This window comes from Drosophila santomea, chromosome 3R, assembly GCF_016746245.2.
Source record: "Drosophila santomea strain STO CAGO 1482 chromosome 3R, Prin_Dsan_1.1, whole genome shotgun sequence".
In the NCBI taxonomy this organism is placed as follows: Eukaryota; Metazoa; Arthropoda; class Insecta; order Diptera; family Drosophilidae; genus Drosophila; species Drosophila santomea.
The window spans coordinates 9,444,667-9,458,467 of NC_053019.2; the positions used below are offsets into that span (position 1 = coordinate 9,444,667).

Below are 13,801 nucleotides of genomic sequence, written 5' to 3' on the forward strand. Positions count from 1 at the left end.
ATTAGATTGCGGCAATCGCGCAGATACAAATGTATCTGGGTAAAAACAAAAAAAAAACGAGATTGTATCGCGAGTCGAGTTACGAGCGCACGCGTGTTTCTTGCGCCTTTGTTTTGTTTACACTCGATTGCAAGTGCAATTTGTATCTGGCAGATACATTCCATGCCACATGTGCTTTGCATAAAAAGGCCCGCTCAAATGACCAACTCGGCTTAACTGTAACTGGCAGTGATGACATTTTGTATCTGCTAGATACGCAGATACACAAACACAGCCATGCGTAAATGCAATGCACGCACGCTCACAGCAAAAACAAATGCGACAAATATCCCTCTGGCCTTATTAATATTTATCAATTTGTTATTTAACTGGCTTCGATCTCTTTGTCCGCTGGCTGGGGCAACTTTTTGCCTCTCAATTTGCATAAAGCCCGATAAAAGATACGTTTGTTTTTACGTTTTTATAAGCCAACTTGTTTTGGATTGCTGGCTTTTGATGGTTTTTTTTTTTCGTTGTTGTTCAATTGCCAATTTGACCTTATTAAGTATGATTTGTACAAATACCTTGCGTGCGTCTTAATTAATTGATTTGTTTTAAGCTGAAATTCCGCCGGCCGACATCGCCGCTTCAACCCATAAATATTTAATTATATTTTCTAGATCTCTCCCCCTTGCCGTTTATTCATTACATTTTTTCAGAACCGTGCCAGAGCCGTGAGTTGTGACAAATTCAACTGACTTTTATAGAACCCTAAGCTAGTGGCTAGAATTAAGTGAAAATCACACGAGACAGCTGAGTTTCTATCCAAAAACAGCAGCTGGCGGCAGCTGTGCTAAAATCCGAGTTGCCCTAGAGCAAGATAAAATGGCAAATGTGTTGGAAATATTTCGCATTATGCAGCGTACGGTTTTGCCGATAATTTGGCAACGATAGAGGCTCGATTTGGGGCTACAATCCATTAGTCAAATAGCACGTGCAGTCCATAGTGTTACTAAGCCAGAAAAAAACCAAACCCTCTCTATAAAGTTAGTATCCAATGACCATAGGCAACTCATAGCAACTTGTGTATATAATATTCCCATCTGGCGAAGTATTATCAAGGCGGAAGTGCGTGTTTGGGATTAAGTGATAAGAAAAAAAATGCGATAAGTTTGCAGCAAATGAGCCAAATATTAAGTACAGCAGCCTCAAGTGGTCCCAAATTGGGCAAACCAAATACGCTCAAGTAATTAAACTGAATAAAAAAGCAAAGCAATATTCATATAATAGGTTACAAGTGCATATACCGATTAGAGTTTGTTGTATAAGAAATGCAGCCAAACAAATCTTTACAAATAAGGCTTAGATAAGGCTTGATAATAATTTCATTTTTTAATTTTCTCCCTTGCTTTCCTGTCCAGATTTAGTATCTCTGCTTTTCGTCAGCGTTTTCACTGCAAAGAGGAAGCGGTTGCCAGCGGTTTATTACGCACAATTATTCTCTGCATACCCAGCATTATGGGGAAAATGATGGAAAAGAAAAGCCATTCCCAGCAATTTGTCATTGTTTGATTTTCTCTGCACTTGCTATAATTTTTTGGTTTATGTTTTGTTTTTCTACCTATTTGGGGTTGGCAGCGCTACTATTTCGGAACTGGAGCTGCTGGCTCCCAAACCATTTGAGCATTTGATTGCTTTATTTCACTTTACAACGCAAATTGCTGGCTTTGTCTACGGCAACCAGGCTTGTGATACTTCCTGCCTGCCACGGCTAATTATGAACATTCAGAGATCGGAGAAGACAAGACGCGGATCTCGGGATGTTGCTGCTGCCACTGCAGCCTGTAGTGTGTTGCACTTAGTTGCATGATTACATTTAATGGGCAACGCCAAAACATAATCATTTCGATTAAATAATCAGCTACTGAAGCAAACCAGAGTCGACGGCAAACCACTCTTCGCACATTTGCACCGAACAACAGTCACTGCGGTGAGTTGAACGCCACAGCACAGAGAAAAATGGGATTACCTAAGCACAAACTACAAACTTGTATAAATATTATAAAAATAATATTTACTCTGGCTACAAGTAACTCAAAGATATCAGTTTCTGTTGATTCTACATGGATGATTTTGGGTGACACGCGAGCAAAGCATGCTTGCAAAGCACAGTCTTCAAAGCTAGAAACTTCCTAATGTAATAACTTTTCTCAGTGCAGTGCAAGGAGTCCGCCTTGTTTGTAATTATGAAAGTTTTTCTCTTTTCGTGTTTTCCTCTCCCGAACCGTTGAACGTTATGAACTCATTTGTGGATAAGTCAGGTCTCAGCTCTGACTCAGACTCAAACTTGGACTCGGATCGCATCGCATCGCATCGGTTCGGACCCAATTCATTCATAGCCACAAGCCATAGTTGCTACATATAGTGTGGCAACAGCTATCGGAAGTGTTGCCGCTGCTGCTGCTGCTGCACAAGTTGCTGCCCCGGTGAAATGTTGTTGACCACAAAAGTGGCTTGAACCTGAAAACGCCTTGCAATGTGATACAAAAATGCTTTTGCTTTGCTGCACAGCACCAGCAGCACAAGCAGCAGCAAACTGAGACTAGTTTTACACCAATTTCCGGCGCTGGAAAGGTTAAAGACATTGCTTTACAAAAGGGAATTTTTTCTATAGCTTTAATCGCGCTTTAATGTGGCAATTGCCGTTTGATGTTGCTCTAATTGAAAAAGGAAAACGCCGGGAAGAGTTATGGCTAAAATCAAGTGGAAAATTATGGACGTCGATGGGCGCCGAGTGAGATGTGTTTTTCACATTTACGTGGAATTCCTGAAATACTTGTAGCCCAAATATAAATCTCAGCTGGTTTAAGCCTTTTTTCTTTGTTGGTTTCTAAGCAGACAGCGAATAAACACACAAAGCGAACATTTTTTCAATCATTTGTGCGAGGTTTTTTGTTTGCTAAAGATGTTATTATTTTGTTGTATTACTCTTTTTTTTGGAGGAATGTTTTTTTTATCGGTCTTTGCGGGTGTTCTGTTTATTTTTTACTGCAGGTTTTTTGTGGGTTAGCAAGGCGAAACCTTGAACAAGCCTGTCAATCTTTTTTTTTCGCTGTACATGTGAGTATTTAAATTTTTATTTATGGCACGCAATTTGTTTGGTTTTTGGCTAATGTTTGAGAATTTTTATTACCAGCAAAGATAAATCAAGTTGGTCAATGCATTCCATTCCATCTTCGTGTCTGTTTTTGCCAAACTAGCAGTAAACAGAGAAGGCAAAACATATTTACTTTGCGTTTGGGCCACTTTTAAGCCATTAACTCCGAGTTGTGCAACTAGCAAAACGATGAGAAAGTTAACAAGCCTTTCAAATGAACTCTTGATTATGCATTTATCAATTGGCTCAAGGTCTCGACTATTTTTGCGGCTTTTTTCCCCCCACTAAACGTTTTTGCATCTCGCCAAACATAATTCGATTAACCTGTTTTTGTCTACGGTTACCTTTTATTTCTCTGCCTGGGTGCGACATTTTGATTGATTTAAGGTGCTTGAGAGCTTGAAAAACGAAGAAGCCGCAAAATGTTTTTAGCCATGATTGCGCTGATTACGTGACTCTGTCAATTGATTTGTGCGCCAAAAAAATGGAAAGAAAAACAAAACTCGTAGCCAAAACTCTTGGCCCATATGAATGAAACGCGGCCCAAAGCGGCCAAAAGCGTTTTGGCTACTTCGTGAGTCGGCTAAGCAACAACACCAAAAAATAAAAAAAAAACACTCATCGTGGCTAATTTTTCATGAAGGTTTTTCAATTGTTTGCTGCCTGCTGCCGTTTTAGCCGGCCAAAGGCCTCAATTTGTTGTGTGTGCATTGAATTTGTAATTTAACATTTTTCTAGTGGCCATTTTGAATTTGCTTTTCTTGTTTTCTTTCTAAGCATTTATTTTATTAACCGAAAAATACAATAAAATGATGGCAGCCATGCGGAGATGCTTCGTTACCAATTTGGTATAATTACAATAAAATAAAACAATAAATATCTTAAATGGCTCTTTCGAGCTTCTGAAAACCTGTCCAGACTGTATAAGTTCCAGCCTTTCTATTGTTGCCCAAGTCCATCCAGCAACTGGATAGAAAAAAAGATAGAAAAACCAGAACTTGTAAGCAAAAAATATAAATATATTCAATGATTAAAAAAATATTAATAAATAATGTCCGAATATATTTGAATGCCTTACAGCTAGAAAATCTCTTTTGGAATTGCGCAATAGCTAAAACAGTTTAAGTGGCAACTTGACGGGCATTAACTGAAATTGCTTAAACAATTACTGGAAATGTATTTAAAGACTTGAAAGTGTAATTACCGAACAAACTATGAAAGTGCCCCTATCTCGTGCCTGATAAAGTCACTGCCCGTGCGCTGAATTAGTTGAGAAGCGACTTGTTTACATAGAGGGGGTTAAAAAGTATAGGGCAAATAAGTATATGGATGTATAAAAAGCAGTTCACGTCTATAAAGTTAAATAATAAAGATATGACGTATTTGTAGAATGCCCGTTTTATTTGCGGAGCATTTGTATTTACTTGATCTTGATTGCATGCCTGTTGACTTGGCCCAAATGGTGGCTATAATAATATTGTAAAATTGTAAATATCTGTAAAATGAATTCTATAGATCCGAGTGGTGTGTATTACAAGTTCTTGCCCTAATTTGTGCCCCTTATATTTCGCTATTAACCCCCGCTAAGTGCGCCCCTGGAACTCGTGAGCTATATCAGCTATATATCTGATCACGCACTTAACATATGATGGCTGATAAAAGCACTCCGCGCCGTGGAAGAGGAAAAAGCCATCGCACCGGACGCGTCGTGTCCTAGCATTTAATTGGATTTCTGTTATAGCCATTGTCAGTTGTCCAAGGCAATTAGAGCTCCGGCGATAGATATCGCCTATTTTTAGCGACAATTTCGCATAAAGCCGACAACTTAAGTCCTCGTGCGAGTCTCAATCACGCCTTAAATGATGGCTCCACGCTATTTTTGGACCCTCAATATCACATTGGATCATATCACAGCAAACTTGAGACCTACTCTACATATAAAAGAATTCATGCCGTTCAGCCAGGGGGCAGTGGCAAAGGCATTTGTTGAAGCGTAAACTGCGGCTAGCTGGCTGAAACAATTGATTTCAATTTTAATTAACACCCCCAATGTTTTAATTGGCACTTGCTCTTTGGTGGTCGAGGTTCGCTGAATCTTAACCCCCTCAAAGACAAAGATGAAGACAAAAACGAAGACGACGGAGTCAGTCAACGGCACAAATTGATGAATGAAATTACAATGGGGGGGTGGCTACCCAAAAGGCAAGAAGGCAGTGTTTTTGGCATGGTTTGGGGTTTGGCATGGCCAACTAACATTTCTCCTATCAAAACATGTATTTTAAAATCGCTTGCTATATGCAATTGACATAGTTCAGACTGAATATATTAGTTTTATGAGCTTTCAAGTTCCAAGGAATTTCCTGACTCATGTCTGTTTACTCATTCCCCAAAGTTAGGTTGCCTTACTTTCTGGTTTTCTTGCTTCCAGTTACATGGCTCCAGCTTTTGTATAAGATATTCATTCATTCATAGAACGCCTCCGCAGTTGCTCCCCCAGTTGTTTTTCGACTTCCACAACCGCCCACCCACTCAATATTTCTGCTATTCGTTTACTTTTCATTACATCTGCGGATTCTGTTGCTGTTTTTGCTTTGTATTTTAGCTTTTTGCCTCTCTCGTCATCGCCGCCACTTAAACTTGACCTTTATTTCCATTTATTGCTTATTACTGCACATTGCCTTAGTATTCCCATTGTGTTTTTAGTGGCTATGTTGTTGATCCAGTTGTTGCTGGTTGTCGTCGCCAAAGTTCCTCAATGGGCGCCACCTACTTGCACTTTGCGTGGTTTTCATCTGGAATGGTTACAAAGGGTTGTACAATCTTTAACTTATTGCAAGATGAGTATTAACAGTTCGATAGTAAAGTATTATCTATCCCAAAGTTGCATCGTCTTACTTGCACTTGAAGAACCTAATCTGCTGCTCATTCGATTGATACATTCCACATGGAGATGTATTTGGAAAACAGGTGACTACGATCTGTTTGTATCTGTATCCGTATCTGTATCTACATATCTGCGGGTGCAGTGTGTTCTGTTTTCCTCTGGCAATTTCCACATAATTGTTGCGCAAGCATAGACTAACTGAAATGCAGAAAAAGTCAGCTATTACTGAATATTAGCATGGGGGAAAATAATCTTTCTTCTGTGCGGGAAGTCTGGTTCGGTGTTGTTTTTCTCAGTTATCACTCATTAAGTATGCAGTGGCATATGAAATTGCGCATAAATCAGAGACTTGGCTCTTGCTTTCCACTGATATATGATCGCTGGATGATATATGGGGGGGCTATTAGTTTTAGTTCTTTAATGATTCATCTGGGTGTGTTTGAGTGCTGGGAAATTGATTGTCTCGATGCTAATAAAACATCATAAAAAATGGAATCGATGAAGTCCGACTCTTTGTTGGAATGAAAAAGCAAAGGGGCAGACAACAGATGAGGCGTCTTAGAACATGGACAATGGAAACATTCCATAAAAATTCCTAAATACGGCTTAAACTTAACGTTTGCTTTTCCCCCACTCTTAGTTCTTTTTTTTTGGTTTTGTTTCCTAACTAAGCGTTAAAACATTATAAATACCAGTTGTTTCTGGTGCCCAGACGGCGGAGGAGTTCTATAATCTAGGAAACCAGTTTTCAGATGCCGAAAATTAACACGATGGCTGCGGGGATTTGGATTTGGAAACAAAAAACTTGCATTCTTCGATCGGATGGAAAACGAAAACTGAAAACTAAAATACTGAAAAGCCGATAGAGAGAGATGTGGAGATGCATGTGCATGGGACAGGTTTTCCCCGTGCGGTCGGTCTTTCGCACCTTTGATGTTGGTTTTTTAATGCCCTGGAAAAAAGGGCGGTTGTCCATCCATCCAATAAGGTCTATGAGAATTTGATTTCTTATAATCGAATTCATGGAATTTTTTACCCAACTTTGGGGCGCGGCCTGGCCCCGGCGAATGATCAATCAAGTGCAGCATCAGTGGAGGCAGATGAATACCTAATGAGTACGGCTACGACTGACAAACACACCCAGCCGTGAATACATATGTACATATGTATGTATGTACAGTCCCACAGTCGTAGACCCAAACTGGTTTAATTGATTCAAATGAAGACGACGATGTCGACTCTTGAATGACGTTTGTCCGGCTTTGGCTTTGCCTCACTCCCTTTGTTGCCTTTTATGCCGATTTCAGTAATATGTAAATCGAACTCCCCCTCCCCCGGTAGCAGTCAGCCCCCCTCTGCAACTCGAGTCTCCATCATCCACGGATCGGAAAACGTCAAAATAGAAAACTTGCAAATCACATGCAACAATTGATGTCGATTGTTGCCGCAGTCGCTGCCACTGGCGTGTCATGCAACGTTTTGTGCTCGCCCTTTTGTGGCTGCACTCGTGCTTTGTTTGTGTTTGTGTTTATAATTGTCTCAGGTGCAACAGCCCCACCTCCCCTTCTTCCAAGCCCCTCGAATAATCCCCCTCCCCACCTCCCCTCTCATGTTTGCTGATCACTTGTCAGTCAGGGGCGTTCGGTGCCCCCTCACATTGAACCCAGCACTCACCTCTGGCTGCACTCACACAAAGGGTATGCAGGTGATCGACTTCCAAGCGCATGAGTCTTGTGAACTGAATAATAGCTCTAACAATAGAACTCAAGGTATTTACAGATCCAACAAATATATATTAAACAATCAATTTTTGTTGGTCACTTTGTGACAATCTTGTAAAAGAAACTAGCTTTTACAGAGCATTGAAAAAGTGCATCCAGAATTTTGAAGAATCTGTTCACAACAGTCTGATCTAATCATCATTGCACGGTTAATCAAACTGGTTCTATTGCGGATAATTGCAATTAATTATGATGTTGGCATCGTTAGTCTAAATGATCCATTTACGTGTTCTGAAAACCTTTTGATTAGCTGCCTTAAAGTCAAGTGTTAGCTAGGAAAAAAGCAAGTACTGACAATAAACATTAAAATAGGGTCACTTATTGCAATACCCTTTAACAAAATATCAGTTTCAGTTTGTTTTGGAAACTGAATCATCAGAAAAGTGACTGCAATCTCTTACTCGGTGTATTATGAGCTGTAAAATGAGTAAGGGTATTAAGAAATCAGCTTGTTGTTCTCATTCTGCCGCTTAATTCTGTGGTCAAAGTTGACTGACAGTGCCCATGTGAATGTCAATTGTGGCCGAACCCCATTCGCCCTTCTGACTTTCAGTTGTTTTCCATTCAATTATTAAAATTAGCCCTGCTCTCGCTAATTGTGGTAAGATGCAATTAAAGCTGCTCAGACTGTAAGTCCGAGACAGATGTAGAGATAGTGAGGAGTGGTGAGGAATCGAAGGAGGGTTCACACACCTAGAAGAGACTATCTTTTGTCTAGAAATCTGAGAGCAGGTAGCGAGATACTCGTATGTCTAAGGTTTTGTATGCCATTAAGATATTACAGAGCCACCCTCACAATTCGACGGACGGAAGTCGGTGCGGTCATAAATACCTAATCTTTATGGACAGTGGGAATCGACGAGCTCTTGACTTGTTTATGCCTCCTGCCCAATCCCCGATCCCTGATTCCCGATCGCCGCATCCACCAATGCCACTAATTACTTGTCTCGGTCTGCTGGGGCACAACAAGCTCAGCCAGCCAGCCAGCCAGCCAGCCAGTCAGACAGACATTCCTTAGCCCAAGATCAGGATAAGGTGCGGCGAGAGTTCGGCGTGCAAATGCCTAGAAGTCCTGTCCAATGGCATTCAAATGCAAAAAGGTAGAGCAGCCAGGCGGCGGAGCCACTAAATAAAATCATTAAAAATAATGAACGCACTTCCGTTGCAATTGTCGGGGTCTTAGAACTTTACACAACATTAAAATGAAGCAGCCAAGGGGAGAAACCACAACATCGGCTTACAGAGAGAGAAAAATGGGTTGGGTCTTGATTTTGAGTGTGGCGATCACGACACAAAGCCACTGAAAAGTTGTCTTCTTTATTACCCTATCAGGTTCAGATGGGTATTCTGTATTGTGATGCCACGCAATGCCATATTAATATTTTGTTGTGTGTAGGGAAATATTCTCGTTGCAAGCCGCACAAATTAAAAGGTAGAAATGTTCCCTCCCCGAAACGCAGAACCCAGCTTGTTGTCGAACTCGTTGTTGGTTGTTCGGTGGTTTGGTTGCCTGGTAGTTCAGTTCTTTGGTTGTTCGGTGGTTGGGTTGTTCGACTGTCGTGAGTGGCCCGGCAATTGCAATTACATATGTAAGATTGTTCTCAGATGCCGCCGCGGTCCAAAAGGGAAAACGATGTGGGGGCATCGTGGCTCGGAACGGAAATAAAACTCACTCCTCCCCGGCCGTAAAAACAAAGGCCATGCTGGTTACCACTTGATTGTGGGGGCTGGACGACACATATAAATTATCAACGACGCAGCCCCCGACCTAAACTCCAATCCCAACCCATTGGAGCCAGCTAGAACCAGGGGTTCTGGGTCTCTAGTTATGCCTAGATACAGATACCGATTCAGATACAGATACAGAATCGGAATCATGAAGGTTGCTGCCTCGGAATGGGTACGAATACGAATACAGGTACAGCCTACGCCAAGTGGAGCTCATCGTTTATGCAATTGGTTTATGGGCCAGATATTTTATACTTTATACTTTATTGCAATCGATGGGGACTTGGGGTGCAAGGAAAGTGCGAAACTGGAACACCTACCTAGTGGAGCAGAAACTTTGAGCGTAAACCCATTAACTTTTTAGCTAAAAGATTGCAGGGGAAAAGCAGTAAAGCTGAACGTATCTGGTGCCATAAAAGCGTTAAATAGTAATCTCAAATGCATTTCGATATTAATTCGTAAAAATTTACGCTCCTTTTAACTTTGCAAAGCTGTTTGTTTGGAATCCGAACCCAAGTAAATAAATAAAAATTAAATTATTTACTTCAGTTTCACGTAAAAGGAAAATCAGGTGTGACGATTTCGAAAGGTCAAGTCGCCATCATTACTCAAAAGTTATTTGTTTACTTGTAATAACTTGTAAATGTATGAATATTAAAGGTCAAAACTTAATCAATCTTTGCATAGCCTTTCAGTGGTCATAAACGACTAGGCAAACACCATCAGTCACTCAATATTCTTGGCCATAAAATGATTGATGAAGGTATCGGCGAAATTCTAGGTGAACTATTATGATAATTGATTGTAAAATTTAAATTTAATGCCCGAATCAACTTTTAAAACCTGCTGAAAAAACCAGAGACACATGCATTTCCCAGCCTAACAGTCGAATCACCGCAGGGGGGGAAATGCCAAGTCTAGTGATACCACGTCCAAATTGATTTACCATTCTGGGGTGCCATCATTATATCTGACCCAATTGCTTGCGGGGAAGTGTGACACATTTCTGGTGGCAAAGATCAATTTGGTTTGGCCAAATGGAAATGGACCACAACGTCGCCGGTTCCGTCGCATTGGTTTCGCTGTTGAAAGTTAACTGGGAATCGGGCAATCGGGGAATTGGAGTACGAATGGGTATGGAAATAGAAACAGAAACAGAAACAGAAACAGAAATAGTAATAGGTATGGGTTAGTTGTTCGTCGGTTTGTTTGCACAACTGTTGAAACAGTGGCAAAGTGCGGAATCATGTTGCCGCATTGTTTGGTCGGGCATTTCTAGTGAATTTTTTGTGATCATTGTGATGCTTTATTAGCCGCACTCTCTTCTCGCCTATTTACCCAATGACAACAGTTTTGGATGGCGCTTGTCCGAAAGACAAAAAACAAGGTCACAACCAGAACTTTCCAAAACAAAAAACCAAAAACGAAAAAAAACCACAAACAAAAAATACCAGAGAAGATACGCCGCCGAATCGGCTGGAGAACAAAAACAATTAGTCAGGGAGGGGCCCTCGCAATTTGTATCTGTAACCGGGAGATATTCGCGCCTTTTCACACTACTTCTTCATCTTCTGGGTTAACGTCAGCGTTAACCCGTTTTGCCAGGCCAATTACCCCGCCCCAAAAGCCAGCATGAATATCGCTTAAGACAGAATAAAAGTGCCTCGACAATTGCTTGATTCATGACTAAAGCAAAAGCAAAGCGGCTGGGGAAAGAGGAAACACACGAAACACAACAGCCTACATAAAGTATCTCTCAGTATATTGTATCTTAGTATCGCAGTATCGCAGTATCGCAGTATCTCTGCATCTTGTATCTCGAACTGCGGCTATGTGACGCATCTGGTGGGTTCCCAGTGGAGGAACTGCAGCTTGAAGTTGCCTCTTGATTGCACTTGATTGGCCTTTGTTTTGCTTTGTTTTCCACCCGTTGTGCAAGTTTTGATTTCGACTCAACTCAACTCAACTTGAATCGCTTCGCGTTTTGATTTGATTTGATTTGATTTGATTTGATTTCGATTTGTGTGTCTGGACGAGAGTGTTTATTTTCATTTTCAATAAATCGCTCTATAATTGCACTGCGGGGGGGATTACCAAGCCCCTCGATGTGAAAGCTGCCGTCAAATTATCTCATTTCACGAGGCGTGTGAAAAACACTTTTGATCTTCGCATTTCCAAATTGATATATCTTTTGTGTTTTCCCCAAATATTTCTTTCGCTCAAATCATTTCTCTCGTTCATCTCTTGCAGGAGGCCCCATTCCGCGGAACACACCTAAAAAAGCTCTTCAACATTTGTGTGGATATTTTCAGGTATGTGCCATAAACATAAGCCATAAACATATATTTTCATATCAAATTCCGAACACTCAATGGGATTGGGGGAGAGGCTCCAACAGCAAGTGTGGATCACCCATGGCTTACACATGTTGCAGTTTAGTCCACATACCCCACTCGAGTGCAGCTAAGTGGTTCGAACACACTATTCATAACTCGGGTGCCATTAAAGCTGGAGGCACGCAAACTTTCGCACGGCTCACTGCTCGCATTGAGAACCTTAAATATGGGTCAATTACTCATACTACAGAGTGTCTTACGTAACTCTTGACGTACTACAATTTAGTGACCGTTAGGCATTGCAGACTGCGTTGCAGGGTATGCACTGTGTTTAAATATACATATACATATATGTATATATAAATACATAAATGTAAGAAACTAGAACTGCACCACATAGTTTCTGGCTTATTTAATAAGAAACTATAAACTAGGTATTTTATGTGGCATTAAAGCTGTTGTATCCTTCATCTTAGCACCTCTTATCTTGTATTCCACCACTAGGTAGCCTGTAGTCTGTAGGAAAATGCACCTGCTGACTAGAGCTAGCCTCAGTTCAGTTCTAATTGCCGCTAGTCATACTCGCATTCGCATATGGAGCCGGCGGATTCGAGCCTAACTGTTGAGTGGCAGTTAAATGCTAATTTGCCGGGCTGACTGACCGTTGCTGACTGCCGGTTTTTGGTTTACTGGTCTTGAATCTTGACTGTCTTTTGGCGCAGAATCGTTGGTGCTTGTGTGCGTCTTAATTGCACCGCGAAACCCATTTAAAGAAGTTGGCCCTTTTAGCCGCTTACCTCTTTATTTTTTGCTGTATCTCAACGTTGCCCCATCTCAACGTTTTTCTGCCGTATCGATTGCAAATCCACGCACATGAATTGAGGTCGCTGGAGATCAACGATCTGTATCTGTATCTGTATCTTTACCTGCTGGACTTTGCTCTTGTTTTTGCTGAACTCGAACTGATCGATACTGTTTGTGCCCATCAACTGCGGTTAAAGAGTTGCTGGCATAGCGCAGATACGAATGCAAATTTGTGACTTTATTAAATCAAATAAATTTGTGTTTTTTGGACTTCATGCGCGGCTGCCTGCAGTCGATAAGTCCGCGGATTTCATTGTTTCGTGATTGGGCTTTAACAATGTGAATTTGTCAACGGAAACGATCGGCGACTAACAATTGCTCACATGCAATGAGTATAATTTGTTTAGATCATAAATTTGCGTCATTTTCGGCTTGGCAATGTACGAATATCTGATAAATAACATCCGCTAGAATTAAGTAACTTATTTGCAATAGCCTTTAATTGCAAGATTTCCATGTTTGATCTATCTCTACTAACTTCTAATTGAATGTTTCCTATTTTACAACATCTAAGCTGGCTTTTCTAATCGTCTTATTTTGAAAAATCGGATTAACAAAAATGGAAATGAATTAAAATCCAATTTACATCAGTTTCAACAAGCCATATGAACTTTGAACTTGAGCTAACAATAAATAATAAACAATTCGGTTTGCCAAGCCCACCAATTTATTGACAATTTCGAATGCCTTTTCACTCATATGCAAATTCGAATTGGTAAACAACCTTAGCAATGAAATGAATGAATATCGAATGACAAAATATGGCGTAATAAATCAATAAAACTCGTTGCTGCTGTGGTTCGCGGAATTATTACTTCATTATATGATCAAGTTGTTGATTTTAAAAGGGTTTTGAGAACTTTAGAAGCATAAATCTGAAGCTGCTCGTAAACACTTTCCACTTTCCCCGAACATAAGCTCTTTTTAATTTGCATCACTTTTACTCATCTCGAAAAGAATCTGAAGCTGGAGTAAAAGTTTGCCAGCTTATCTTGTTCTCCGTCTAATTTCCACTTGCGTTTTTTGCGTTCAACTTGATGTCGCCGCACATGGACATGGACATGGAAATGGC

General features: G+C 40.7%; 1 protein-coding gene across 2 annotated transcripts in view; it reads left to right on the forward strand.

Annotated features, from left to right (window-relative positions):
• Window positions 1–13,801, forward strand: part of LOC120451380 — a 35,182-nt gene that overhangs the window by 5,855 nt on the left and 15,526 nt on the right. For both annotated transcript variants that reach the window (XM_039635036.2, XM_039635038.2), the window contains exon 2: window positions 11,780–11,841. The gene's annotated coding sequence lies outside the window, so the exon portion shown is untranslated. The remainder of the gene's footprint in view (window positions 1–11,779; window positions 11,842–13,801) is intronic.